At 39.9% G+C, this 15,273-nt stretch overlaps 1 protein-coding gene across 9 annotated transcripts in view; it reads right to left on the bottom strand.

The window, feature by feature from the left end:
• The window catches only part of LOC101015671 (putative RNA-binding protein Luc7-like 2), a 67,419-nt gene that overhangs the window by 26,785 nt on the left and 25,361 nt on the right, over positions 1-15,273 (bottom strand). The gene's annotated exons all lie outside the window — the stretch shown is intronic.

Consider the following 15,273-nt stretch of genomic DNA (forward strand, 5'->3'; position numbering starts at 1 on the left):
CTTTTCAGAATACATATTAAGTCATACAGATGCTTTTTTATGTAGGGGCTCCCAAATTACAAAATTTCATAGACAAATAAAAAACGTGGTGTCAGAAGAAGAAAATGGCACCAATTCTGTCTACCAACAGATGGGAACAGGGATCACTTGTACTTAACAATAAATGGATATGGAAAAGCTTTTCAGAATCTGAGAAAAGCTTCTAGCTTCTATATCACAACATAGTTCATTTAGCTCCACAACACAAAAAAGATAGTTAATTTTAAACCAAACTAGAAGAATATATAAATTGAATCATTGCGATGTCAATGTGCTTTGAAGAATATCTTATTTTTCAAATAAAGATGGAGTCCTCAAAAAACAGACTGGTGGCTGGGCATGGTGGCTCATGCCTGTAATCCCAGCACTTTGGAAGGCCAAGGCAGGAGGATCGCTTGAGCCCAGGAGTTTGAGACCAGCCTGAGCAACACACTAAGACCTGTCTCAATTTTTAAAAATAAAAAATAAATTAAAAAAAACCCAAAACAAAACAGACTGGTGACTCTGATAGTCTTGTCTGGGGACAAGACTAATAAACTAGTAAAGAGATGATTTACTAATAACACCCAATATAAGTGCACAGAGAACAAGCATTTAACCCCACTTACAATAAACATGTATCAGGGAAATAAATACTCTTACTGAACCTAGGGTCCTTCTACTTGGAAACTCCAATTAGGTGTTATTTACCAAACCAGAGGCTTTTCTCGTATCTGAGACAAAATATCTAAAAATCTATCCATTTTTACATGTATCTAGGCAACTTTCATGAAACTTTTTTGGGGGAAAATATGAGGAGAAAAAATTGGCAAGATGCAAGATCATTACAGTTATGATTAATCGGTGATCAAAGCAAGGCAGAGATTTTCCAACTGGAGGCGTGACCACCCTTGGAATACCTCAAAATCTCTGGAGGGTTGGTAAAAAGGGAGTACAAGTCATTCTCCTTCCTTTGACTATTAAGGTCCCACTATGGTAAGCACTATCTTAGGTGCTAGGGATATAGAGTTAAGTGACAGAGACAGTCTGACTTCATGGAGCTTACATTCTATTTGAGGGGAAACAAATAACAAGAATCATGTCTATGAACAAAGTTAGATGATGTAATAAAATAGCAATGCTCCCCATTACTATGGGGGGCTACTTGGGATGAGCTGGTCAGAGAAGACCTTTCTGAAGAGGATACAATTAAACTGGATCTCAAGAGGGAGAAGCAAATGAATCTTAGGAAAAGGCAAAAAGTAATGTTCCAGGTTGTACAGAAGATTTAGAAAGCAGATCTTTAAAGTATTTATTTATTTATATGCCACTGTTAATCACAGGGAAGTTCATGGTAACAGGGAACAGGAACAGAGTATGGCACACAGGTCTGAGTCTTAGCTTTGTATACAGTATCTAAAAATGAGTCTCCCTATTTAACTTGTCAACAATCTAAATATGTATAAAAAGTATGATAATTAATTTTGTAAAATATCCCAACTAAAAAGCATAGTTAATTCACGAGATCAAGATTCAAAAGTATTAACAGACCAGATAAAATTTAAAAGAAACAAATATGAAGTCCTATAGTTACATATCCAAGACAATAAATTTACAAATAAGTAGGTATGAGCAGAGAATCAGACAATTTAAAAATTTAAGTAGTCAAGAGTAACGGTTACAGTATGGCACAACTGAGAAAAACTTATATTGTCTAAAACTAACTCAAAGAGGACACAGTATAAACAAAGCAGGAATTCTCTACTGAAGGCTGGTTTTAAAAGCAAACCACTGCTCTCCAAAACACATTCTATGTACTAACACATTTCAAAAGGAATATGAGAAAATTAGACATAAGTCCATCCTGGCTAACACGGTGAAACCCCGTCTCTACTAAAAAAAATACAAAAAACTAGCCGGGCGAGGTGGCGGGCGCCTGTAGTCCCAGCTACTCGGGAGGCTGAGGCAGGAGAATGGCGTAAACCCGGTAGGTGGAGCTTGCAGTGAGCTGAGATCCGGCCACTGCACTCCAGCCTGGGCGACAGAGCGAGACCCCGTCTCAAAAAAAAAAAAAAAAAGAAAATTGGACATAAGTATCTCAAAACCAGGCTATACAAAAAAGCCAGGGAACAGAAATAAATAGAGAAGACAAAAATAAGACTGAACCAACTTCAATCAACTGAGGAATTTTTCATAAAGCAGCAGAAATAGATTTGTTTTATTATGGGGCCAAATAAACAAATATTATTATTTGTTTTATTATGAGTCAGACTTTTAACTCTCTGAATACTTGTTCTTTTTTTGAGACAGAGTCTCACTTTGTCACCTAGGCTGGAGTGCAGTGGCATGATCATGGCTCACTGTAGCCTCCACCTCCCAGCTCAAGCGATCCTCCCACCTAAGCACCCCTCCCTGACAAGTACCTGGGACTACAGTCACCCGCCACCATTTCCAGCTAATTTTTTTTTTTTTTAAATAGAGACAAAGGGTGCTATCTTGCCCAGGCTGGTCTCAAACTCCTGAGCTTGACTGATCCTCCCACTTCAGCCCCCCAGTGCTGGACTACAGGCATGAGCAACTGCACCTGATCAGGAAAATATTTTCAATAATCAAAGTCTTCCAAAGGTAGAACAAACATCCTCAGAGTTAGTGAGTTCCCAGATAAGTGAGGTGTTCAAACACTGTTTTGACAACCCTTTTACTAGGATATTAAGGAAAGAATTCAACCATCAGGTAGTTTTTTTCTTCCTTTGGACTCTTACATGTTGTGACTATTAAAATAACAACAACAACAACAACAAAAAACCAACAATGTTTCTGGCCACAGTGGCTAATGCCAGTAATTCCAGCACTTCGGGGGGCCAAGGTGGGAGGATCGCTTGAGCCTAGGAGTTCCAGACCAGCCTGGGTAACATAAGAAGACCCCATCTCTACAAAAAGTAAAAAAAAAAAAAAAAAAAAAAATTATCCAGGCATGGTGGCCCATGCTTATACTCCCAGCTCCTCAGGAGACAGAGGCAGGGGGATCACTTGAGCTCTGCAGGTCAAAGCTGCAGTAAGCTGTGATCATGCCACTGCATTCCAGCCTGGGTGACAGAGCTAGACCCTGTCTCAAAAGTAAAAACAAACAGAAAATGTTTTTCTGTAAAACTATATTACCTTCGGTTCTTAATTACATAATGGAATGAATGGGAATGTATAAATTCTGCCCTCAAAGTTATCCTTTGGGAAATAATGAGGACTCATCACTGTTATAAAAGTCCTCATCATGCTTAGTGGTATTAAAGTACTGTACTGTTACTGAGTATGCTGAGATTTTTCCAGGCTCCAATCCTTACCTCCAATTCATTAGTCTGGTTTAACAAGCTAAGGAGTTTTTTCAGTGACAATAAACAAAAAGTAAAGCTTTCTATGAATGTGTAGAAATTCAAATTTAAAAGGTGCTCATTAAACAACAATTATTAAGAAAATGCAGAAAAACTTAAATATTCCTAAGAAAGAATTCCAGAAAACATGATAGGAATGAAAGAAGCTAACGGCAGAAGGAGGCTGTCATTGTCTTTGATATGCCAGGAAGTAGGTTTCTGAAATTAACAATTTCTAAACATCAATCATGCCAACAACTTCCTTACTATTTTATTTCCACAGCTATAGCTGTTCACACGCTAAATTTTATTTCATAAAATGCAAGATGTCACAGTTGGAAAGGCTTTTTGATCCACTGTAGTTCTCAAACTAGACCTGGGGAACTTTTACATAATATTGATGGAAGCTTTTTAAAAAGTCCCAATTCCTACCTCCCAAAGACTAACTCAGTTGTAAAAGCCTTCCAGGTACTTTTAATGTGCAGTGTTGAGAACCACTCACTGATCTAGTTTTATTCCCATTCTTTGCACAGAAAGAATGACTTGCTCAGGGTGCTTATCAGAAAATCTCGTTAGACTGATTCCTAGTCTAATATAGCTTCCACTTTACCATGCTAGTTCCCGTTATTTCAGTACTAACTTACCTTCCAATATTTTTCAGTAAGTCATTCCCCACAACATCTAAAAAAGCTCACAGCAGAGATTCAAAGCAGCTGTCTACTTTCTTTCTTCTGTATCTCCTTTATCTTACTTTCATCAGTTCCCTGATCAACTACATTTCCAATCTGTATTCAACAAAAACTTAAAAGTAACACATAAATTTTGCCTCACTGTTTTTAACCTAAACATCTGTCTCTATTGCAAGAATTCTAGGCTCCCTGCCTCCACATCTTTAAAGTTACATCACACAACCAACCAAAGGAAGAAAAGCAACTATGTAGACCAAGAACAAAATGAACACAAGAAAACATACAATTTTACCACTATAGTGGACTTCTTGGTGAGAGTAGCCTTTTGGGGAAGGCATGCCATGGGGAAGATTCATGAGAGGGGTAAGATTGACTCACTAAAATGTGACTTCCATAGAGCAAGAATTCTTCTGTTTTATCTACTATGTGCCTATGCTGAACAAATCAAACTGAAAAAAGGGCAAAGAAGAACATTTGACACAGGGGGGCTTATTAACAAGCCAGAGTGTTCAAGATGAATTACAGGACAAAACTAATCTGAGTTTCTGGAGGGGAGGTTCTCCTTAGCCTCTCCTTGGATTATCTCCTTTGCTTGGACTCCTTACCTTCTTAAGTGTTTTGAGCTACTCTTCTTTTTTCCTCCAAGAGGCAGGGTTTGTCATAGTCTAGCCTGCCTCACCACAAGCCCTAGGACCAAGGGCCTAATTGTAACAAAGAAGGCTTTTTTGTATGTGGAATATCTTCAGTGGTTATCTCTTCAGGGACCTAGTGGGACAGTAGGTATAGCCAAGGCAGATTTTCAGAATACTAGGCATCTATGTTCCTCTGTCCATACCATGATGACTACTAAGCATCTGCTCTGGCACTGTGCTACGCACATGAGGAGTATTTAAAATTTAAAACAAGGTCAGATGCAGTGGTTCACTCCTGAAACCCCAGCACTTTGGGAGGCCAAGGCAGGCAGATCACTTGAGGTCAGAAGTTCGAGACCAGCCTGGGCAACATGGTGAAACCCTGTCTCTACTAAAAACACAGAAAAATAGCTGGACGTGGTGGCAGGCACCTGTAATCCCATCTACTCAGGAGGATGAGGCACAAGAATCACTTGAACCCAGGAGGCAGAGGTTTGCAGTAGCCGAGATCGTGCCACTGCACTCCAGCCCGGGAAACAGAGTAAGACTCTGTCACAAAATATGTGTGTGTGTGTGTGTGTGTGTATTATTTATTTTTACTTTTTTAGAGACAGGGCCTCACTCTGTCCCCCAGTCTGGAGTACAGTGGCATGATCTCAGCTCACTGCAACCCTGCCTCCCAGGGTCAAGCAATCCTTCCGCTTCAGCCACCTGACACCTGAGTAGCTGGGACCAACAGGCACAGTCACCATACCTGGCTAATTTTTTGGAGATGGAGTCTCACTCTGTTGCCCAAGCTGGAGTGCAGTGGCGTGATATCAGCTCACTGCAACCTCTGCCCCCCAGGTTCAAGCGATTCTCCTGCCTCAGCCTCTCTAGTAGCTGGGATTACAGGCATGCACCACCACACCCAGCTAATTTTTGTATTTTTAGTAGAGATGGTGTTTCACCATGTTGACCAGGCTGGTCAAACTCTTGACCTCAGGTGATTCAACCACCTCGGCCTCCCAAAGTGTTAGGATTACAGGCCTGAGCCACCACACCTGGTCTTAAACTATTTTTTAATTTAACAAGCAGCTGCTGGGAGTGGTTGCTCACGCCTGTAATTCCAGCACTTTGGGAGGCCGAGGCGGGCAGATCACTTGAGATCAGGAGTTCGAGAACAGCCTGACCCAACATGGAGAAACCTCATCTCTACTAAAATAATACAAAATTAGCCGGGCGTGGTGGTGCATGCCAACTACTCGGGAGGCTGAGGCAGGATAATCGCTTGAACCCAGGGGGCAGAGGTTGCAGTGAACCGAGATCACGCCACTGCACTCCAGCCTGGGCAACAAGAGCGAAACTCCATCTCAAAACAAAAAACAAAAAAATCAGGTAGCTTACTTCATAATTAAATTCCTTCCACAAGTTTATTCTTGGTTTTTAATTTTTACATCTAAATGCTTAGATTGTAGATTTTTTTTAAAATGCTTATTTGTAATTAAGTTCAGCTCTGCATTTTGTCTTCTCCATTCTGAATCTATTACTCCATGAAATGTTGACCAAATAACTATACCTGATCCTGGTAACTTATAGCCCCACAGCGTTTTATACTGTTGTTTTACCAACAAGGTAACAAAGCCAAATTGTCAAGAATTTTTAACTTTTCTTTTGAAATTCCAAAAGTGAGTGTTATTTCCCCAAATAAACTCTAAGCTTCGTTAGAAAAACTGTCTGTTTCTCTTACTTATCCCTCCCAGGAGACCAAGTTTTGCACAAACCAGGACTATTGAATAAACCTGATAATTTGACTAAGGAATTCTATTTCTAAGGAATAGTGAAATAATTATAAAAAGATAAATGGAGAATAAAGTTTAACAATGTTTTTTAGAAAACAAGAAACATTTTAAGAGCCTCTCAACAGGGGTTTGGTTGATTCAGCTATGGAACAGCTACACAGTGTCTATTTAGTCTTTAAAAATGATGTTCTTGATATACCAAGTGGAGAAAAGAGAAGCTGGCAAAGAAAGATGTAATAAAATATGTATTTTGGAATTTACAAATCTGTATTACTATGAGGGTTGTTTGAACTTTCTGGTACCAGTTGAATTATAAGCAATGAGCATGTATTATTATTACAGTTAGAACAATCAAAGAAGCCAGGCCAGGGGTGGTGGCTCACACCTGTAGTCCCAGCACTACGGAAGCCTGAGGCAGGCAGATCACTAGAGGTCAGGAGTTCGAGACCAGCCTGGCAAACATGGTGAAACCCCATCTCTACCAAAAATATAAAAATTAGCTGGGCATGGTGACATGCCTGCATCCCAACTACTCGGGAGGCTGACGCAGAAGAATCACTTGAACCTGGGAGGCAGAGGTTGCAGAGAGCCAAGATCATGTCACTGCCCTCTAGCCTGGGTGACAGACTGAGACCAGACCCTGTCCCCTCCTCCAAAAAAAAGAAGCCAATTTAATTTTAGAGAAAAAAAAATTGAGAGGCATGTGAAAACTATACATTAAAATTAACGAATAGAAATATTATGGTAGAGCAAATCAAAAGGTTGATTTATACATTTTGAGTGTACTGTTAAGTGTAAATTAATAGTAGCAATATGTTAATATATAAACGATAGAATTTGGCATAGTAATAGCTCCACGTAATTGTAAATACACCTGCTTTGTTATGTGTTTCAACATTTGTTCAGTTCTATGAACCAGATCCTGAACAAAATTACAGAACAGCATGAGAATATAATTTCTACAATCAAGGAATTTATATTCACAATGGAAATCAAGACATTAAAGCAATAGCTGCAAATGTCTACAAAGATGTACATACAAGGATTTGACTGCCACAGTGTACACCAAAAACAGAAACAAAGACTATTATTAATACTCACTGCATATAAAAGATAAGAGAACAGCCACACTACAAAATATTATTCAGGCATTTTTTAAAATGCAGACAATTGATACGGAAACCTCTCCAACACAAGTGAAAAAAAATTCAAACAATTTAACGCCATCCGTTAAAACACATAACCTTGTGTAAATGCACAGAAAGGAGAGTGAAAGATGTACAGTAAATAGTTGACAAGGTTTAGATCTGAGAAGGAGGGTGAGGTATAATTGGAAACATTCATGTTTTATGCTTTATTCTCTTGTACTTAAAAACTACATTGTCTAAGTAATAAGACAGACTAGGCCAGGCGCAGTGGCTCACGTCTGTAATCCCAGCACTTTGGGATTTCAGGATCACCGAGGTCAGAAGCTTTGAGACCAGCCGCACAAAGCATGTCCCACCTCTACTAAAAATACAAAAATTGGTCAAGTAACGGTGGCTCAAGCCTGTAATCCCAGCACTTTGGGAGGTCGGTCGGGCGGATCACGAGGTCAGGATGACGAGACCATACTGGCTACTTCACGTGTGTGAAACCGCCTCTACTAAAAATACAAAAACTAGCCGGGTGAGGTGGCGGCTCGGTAGTCCCAGCTACCGGGAGCTGAGGCAGGATAACGGCATACAACCCGGAGGCGAGCTCGCAGAGCCGGAGATCCAGCCACGCACTCCAGCCGGGCGACAGAGCCAGACCTCGGCTCAAAAAAAAAAAAAATACAAAAGAAGGGTGTGTAGGCACAAAACAAAGTCCCAGCTGCTCAAGAGGCTGAAAGCAGGAGAATCACTTGAACCCAGGAGGCGGAGGTTGTGAACAGATGGCACCACCAAACGTTTTAGGAATAGTGAGACCCTGGTCTCCAAAAAAAAAAAAGAAAAGAAAAGAGACTGGGAACTAGACCACATCAGAACACCTCCCTTCACCTTGTATTATCCATTTGATCCTGAGAAATTCACTTAAACTCTGAACTTCCAAGCTAGAGTGCACTGGCACGACCATAGCTCACTGTGGCCTTGAACTCCTAGACTTAAGTGATCTTCCTGCTTCAGTCTCCTCAGTAGCTAGGACGACATGTGCATGCCACACCGAGTTAATTATTTTTTTTGTTGAGATGGAATCTTGCTGTGTTGTCCAGGCTGGTAACTCCTGGCCTCAAGTGATCCTGCCTGTGCCAGCTGAACTTCTGTTTTCTCAAGTACTTCAGGATTGCTGTTCAGATCAAGTAAGATGTTTATAAAAGCACTCTGAAGGCAGGCTGTCAACCTAGTTATTTTGCATATTGATTGCAATGGGATATAAGCTCAATGAGGGAGGAACACAGCCTTTCTTGATCATTCTAACAACCCCAATCAGATAACACTGTTCACCACATAATAGGTACTCAATATTGTGTTATATAATATGACACAATAGTATATTACAGCTCAATTATTTGTTCAGTGAAGAACTTATTTCCTTGGCTCATAACTTTACATACTTCTAATGCTTCCATTTTCAAGTGAATTCACAAAAGAGGGCTATCTTTATTAAATATCAGTGTGTATGAGGAAGTTTCTAGGACAAGTGCAGATAATTTACACAGAAGACACAGAATAGAGGGAAAGAGCCAGAGCAAATGCTTCAAGGGAGAATACAATATTTCCTATCAGGAAAATAAAGAGGAACAACTTAACTGGAACGAGATGATTTCTACTAGAAGATAAAGGAAAATGATGGGGGGGAAAGAGGATGTAGGATTTATACTGGCCCACAGGCCACTAGTTTACAGCCTCTGACTAGATTGTGAAAGAGTCTGAAAATGAGTCAAAAAAATGCAGAATTTATTCTGTAGGAAAAGAATACTTGACTACTTAGGCAGAAATATGACACAATAAAATCCATGTTTCAGAACAATTAACACTAGACAGATTGACTAGAAGAAAGAGACAAAGGGCAAGAGAAGATATTACAAGAACCTAGGAATAAAGCCACTGGGGTCAAATTAGAACAGAAAAGAGAAAGCAGGTGATAGAGGTATATCAGACTGCCGAAGAATTAAAAAACAAACAAACAAACAAACAAACAAAAAACCCACACACACACACAAACCAACAAACAAACAAAACCATTTAAAAAATGTGAAGTGTCTCTAGAATAATGAATCCCATCACACCTTCTTACAAATGGGGAAATCAAGACTCAGATCAACATCTGCCTAAGATCATAAGCTAATGGCGGCAGAGTAAAAATCTCAACAGGTCTTTAATATAGCTCAATATTCTTTCAATAACACAATCACTTTCAACCTACAGGTATTAGCTAAATGGAAATTAAGTGTGGAAAGAAAGAAAAAGGAGTCTTTTCAGGGTTTCAAGCATTTCAAACATGAGAAAACAATGATGCCACCAAGAGAACTGACTAAATCAAATGGGAAAACTTTCTATGAGGAAAAATGTCTTGCTCTGGACAAGATGATTTTGAGGAATAACAGGAAATCTAAGTGGCAGCATCTAGTATGATACAGATATATGACTACATTCACTACAGGCTTTCTTTATTCAAGTTTTCCAGGGTGAAAGTTTTACATATTCCTCCCCAGAGTTACAGCTCAAGCATTTTTCCAGAAGACCGTGTAACAAATTACACAAGAACACAGAGTCTGACCTCCATGTTAACAACTATACCTTAGACATGAGTATAGGGTGAAGAGAAATGGGGCACATTGTGCATATATAACGTTGTTGGTTTTCTACAACTTCCCAATTTCTTAACTGCCTCTTTCCACTTGTGTATGTTCCACCTCCAAACCCATTTTTCCCAGAGTAAAGATAAATCATGATATTTTTCTACTTTTTTATAATTTTTTTAAGAACGTAGGAAATATTTTTGTATCCATTTCTGACCCTAGATGTGCAAAGAAAACTAGAAAAAGTTAAAACAAGAGGTCTTGTCACACAAAGACTATGGTGTACTACCTAACTGGAAAGAGAGAGAAAATGAAACTATATACACAAATGAGATAAATAACACATTTTTTTTCAGTAGTACAGAAAGCAGGTGTTATACTGGGGTTGAGAGGCTAAACTGCTACAGGGTAAGGCAATCACATATAGTAAGCCAGACAGGATTTAAATTTTTAGTGAGGAGAAAGAATATTGCAAGCAGAGGAAAAGAGCGTAAACAAAAATGAGAAGCATGCGCGGGAAAGAAAGGAGTGAGACAATAAGCAAATCAGTTTGGTCAAATGAGGGAACCAGCCAGGCACGGTGGCTCACACCTGCAATCCCAACACTCTGTGAGGCCAAGAGTTCCAGGCTCCAGTGAGCTATAATGACACTACTGCACTTCAGCCCTGCGTGACAGAGCAAGATTCTGTCTCCAAAAAAAAAAAAAAAAAAAGGAAAAGAAAAAACAACTTACACTATTTATTCATTCAAGGGAGAAGTACCCTGGGTAAGTATTTTAAATTTTTCAGTACAGGTATAAACAATAGAGAACTACCACAAGTTTTGCGTAGGAACAAAATGGCAAGTTGATTCCCATTCAGAAATGACTACCTTCTTCTCCACATTCGGATCTCTTCAAATGTCACTTCATCAAAAATTTTCTCCATTAGGAAACAAGAGTTCTCATATAAAAAATAAAATAAAAATTTTCAGCCAGGCGCAGTGGCTCACACCTGTAATCCCAGCACTTTGGGAGGGGTGGGTCGCTTGAGGTCAGGAATTCAAGACCAGCCCGGACAACACGGTAAAACCGTGTCTCTACTGAAAATACAAAAATTAGCTGGATGTGGTGGCGCATATCTCTAGTCCCAGCTACTCGGGAGGCTGAGGTAGGAGATCACTTGAGCCCGGGAGGTGGAGGTTGCAGTGAGCCAAGATCGCACCGCTGTACTCCAGCCTGGGAGACAAAGTAAGACTCCGTCTCAAAAAAGAAAGAATTTTATTTTATTTATTTATTTAATTTTAATTTTTTTTTTTTTTGAGACAGAGTCTCACTCTGTCGCCCAGGCTGGAGTGCAGTGGCCGGATCTCAGCTCACTACAAGCTCCGCCACCACCCAGGTTTACGCCATTCTCCTGCCTCAGCCTCCCGAGTAGCTGGGGCTACAGGCGCCCGCTACCTCGCCCGGCTAGTTTTTTTTGTATTTTTTAGTAGAGACGGAGTTTCACCGTGTTAGCCAGGATGGTCTTGATCTGTGTTAGCCAGGATGGTCTCGATCTCCTGAACTCGTGATTCGCCCGTCTTGGCCTCCCAAAGTGCTGGGATTACAGGCTTGAGTCACCGCACCCGGCCAAAAGAAAGAATTTTAAAAAGTAAATAAAAATTTTCTCCAACAACCCTGCCAGAGCAGCTCCTTGGCCTTGGCCCCCTCTCCCACCCCATTCCCACTCTGAATTACCAAACTATGCTTTTGTGTCATAACACTCATTACTACCTAAAATCACAGTATTTGTTTTCATATTTGGCTGTGTGCCTCCCACATTACAATGTAAACTCCCACCACTGGAACAGAAACCCAGGTCCACATTTGTATTCCCACCACCTACCACAGTACACATAGTAGGTACTCAAGTATTTAAGTGAGTGAATGAATGATTGCTAACTTCCGCCATCAGCAATACCCTCAGAGAGAGAAAAAAAATAACAAATTACTTCAATGAGTAATTTGAAGTAATTTGTTAATTTTTATTAGATTTTAAATGTAAAAGCTAATTTACAATTAGTCTTTATTTGTTAAAGTTACAGTCACATGGGTATTTGTTTATGATGCGACTTCAGAAATTACAAAACAAGTACCGTGAATTATCTTTACTTTCTCTATTCAGACCTTATTAATCTGATCCTTCTTGCTCACCCTTTTCTATTTCTTCCTCTGCTTAATTCCAATTATCACTTAAATTTGATCACTCTAAACATTTTTGTAATAAATATAAGGAGAAAAACACAAAAACTTTATCTAACTTAGAAGTTTTACAAGTCACCAGGCGCGGTGGCTCATGCCTGTAATCCCAGCATTTTGGGAGGCTGAGATGGGCGGATCACGAGGTCAGGAGATTGAGACCATCTTGGCTAACACAGTGAAACCCTGTCTCTACTAAAAATTCAAAAAAATAGCCAGGCGTGGTAGCGGACGCCTGTAGTCCCAGCTACTCAGGAGGCTGAGGAGGAGAATGGCGTGAACCCGGGAGGCAGAGCTTACAGTGAGCTGAGATCACACCACTGCACTCCAGCCTGGGCAACAGAGCTAGACTCCGTCTCAAAAAAAAAAAAGAGTAAGTTTTACAAGTCATATTATCTGAGTAAAATCAACACACATCTTTATTTTTGATCCTGTAAGCCAAAAAAGTTTATGAGACCATTTATTCTCAAAGTGCTTTGGCCAGGCACAGTGGCTCATGCCTGTAATTCCAGCACTTTGGGAGGCTGAGGTGGGCAGATCACCTGAGGCCAGGAGTCCGAGACCAGCCTGGCCAACATGGTGAAACCGTCTCTACTACAAATACAAAAAACTAGCCAGGCATGGTGGCACATGCCTGTAATCCAGCTACTTGGGAAGCTGAGGCAGGAAAATAGCTTGAACCCAGACGGAGGCGGCTGCAGTGAGCTAAGATTGAGCCATTGCACTCTAGCCTGGGGAACAAGAGCAAAACTCTGTCTCAAAAAAAACAAAACAAAAAAACCAAAAAAAAAAATCCTTTAATCCTATACAGGTTAAAGTAAAACACTAATGAGCTTTTAGAAGTTCCCTTAATGAGTAAGAATCAACTAGAAAGCATGTAGGTCCTGCCTAAAGGTAGAACTCATCACATGTTAAAAAATATTTCCAGTGACAGAGAATTCGTAATTCTTTGTAAATTTGCTTGATGTTTGTGGTTAATCGCCTATATAAACAATATTTTTAGGCTGGGCACAGTGGTTCAGGCCTGTAATCCCAGCACTTTGAGAGGTCGAGGCAGGTGGATTACTTGAGGCCAGGAGTTAAGACCAGCTTGGCCAACATGGCAAAACCCCATCTCTACTAAAAATACAAATATTAGCCAGGCGTGGTGGTGGGTGCCTGTAAATCCCAGCTACTCAGGAGGCTGAGGCATGAGAATCACTTCAACCTGGGAGGTGGAGGCTGCAGTAAGCCAAGATTGTGCCATTGCACTCCAGCCTGGGAGACACAGCAAGACTCTGGTCTCAAAAAAAAATTTATCGGTTTCAAGTTTTCATTTCTTACTATTGTGTTCAATGAACTACATCCTCCAAATGATGCATTTATAACTCCACACTCCCTTTTTCAACAAACAGTTTCAGAGAACACGCTTGTTTCCTTAGAAGTGTTAAAATACAGTTAATAAAACTACTTATCTCTAAAAAACATCTGGAGGGTCCAGGAAATACTAAGAGAATAATTCCTGATTCTTAGCTAATAAGCATTTATTGAGACTCATCATACAAAGAAATCAACGTGACACTGAAATATATTAACCAGTACTAGACTATGAAAAACAATCGGCTTCAATGACTCCCAGACCTCCTACTTTATTTGGGAATAACTGGTCTTTACTACTCTCTTTAACTTCAAGAGTCATCCTACGGCTGAGTACAGTTGTTCACACCTGTATCCCAGCACGTTTGAGAGGCCCAAGCATGAGGATCCTTCAAGGTCAGGAGTTTGAGAAGAGCCTGAACAACATGGCAAGAGTTTGTCTCTACAAAAATTTAAAAATTAACTGGGCATGGTGGCATGAGCCTGCTGTCCTTGCTACTTGGGAGGCTGAGGCAGGAGGATCACTTGAGCCCCAGAGTTCAAGACTGCAGTGGCTACGATTATACCACTGCACTCCAGCCTGGGTGCCCGAGTGAGACTGCTTCTTTAATTAAAAAAAAAAAAAAAAAAAGGCGTCCTAACTGATAGTTTCAAGACTTTTGAAGATGTACTTCAAAAAAAAAAAAAAGCTGCAGGGGGAATATACATGATTATAAATAAAATACAGTAGTCTGTGTGTAAAATATTTCCTGAAGCTGGCTGATGGGTACATGGAATTCATTAAATAAACATCAACACAACAGTCTGCCATACCCATATGAACATATATCTGTACTTAATCATTAATACAAGTAATACACAAAAGTGCTGACAACCCTCAACTAGAAACAAAGACTAAACCAGAACAAGGTATTACTATACATGGTTTATACATGGTTTATTACTATACACGGGTCACCGTGGGGAAAAAAATTACCTACCTCCATAAGCCTGAATTGTACTATTTTAAATAGTATATAAAATGAATGATCTCAGATTATTCAGAACAGAGCCAGATATGGTGGTGTGCATCTACAGTAGTCCCAGCTACTTAGGAGGCTGAATTGGAAGGATCACCTGAGCCCAGGAGTTCAAGGCTGTAGGGCACCATGATTGCTCCTATAAATAGTCACTGCACTCCAGCCTGGACAACACAGTGAGACCCCCTAACTCTTAAAAAAATAATTATTATTCAGAATGACAGAAATGGATTATTTCCAAAGGGCGTAAGTACCCCAAGTTGAATATTTCTGAGTATTCTTGTTCCTATTTGCCAAAAATGCTTTAAACGATTAAAGCCTTGGTTTTTAAGGTTTAATAGTAAAATTTTAATTATTCACTGACAATCTTTTAAAGCGCTGTTAACTTTCTGGGCACCAAATGCATTTTTTATTTAGACAGTCTCTAGAAA

This window comes from Papio anubis, chromosome 4 (assembly GCF_008728515.1).
Source record: "Papio anubis isolate 15944 chromosome 4, Panubis1.0, whole genome shotgun sequence".
NCBI classification, from domain to species: Eukaryota; Metazoa; Chordata; class Mammalia; order Primates; family Cercopithecidae; genus Papio; species Papio anubis.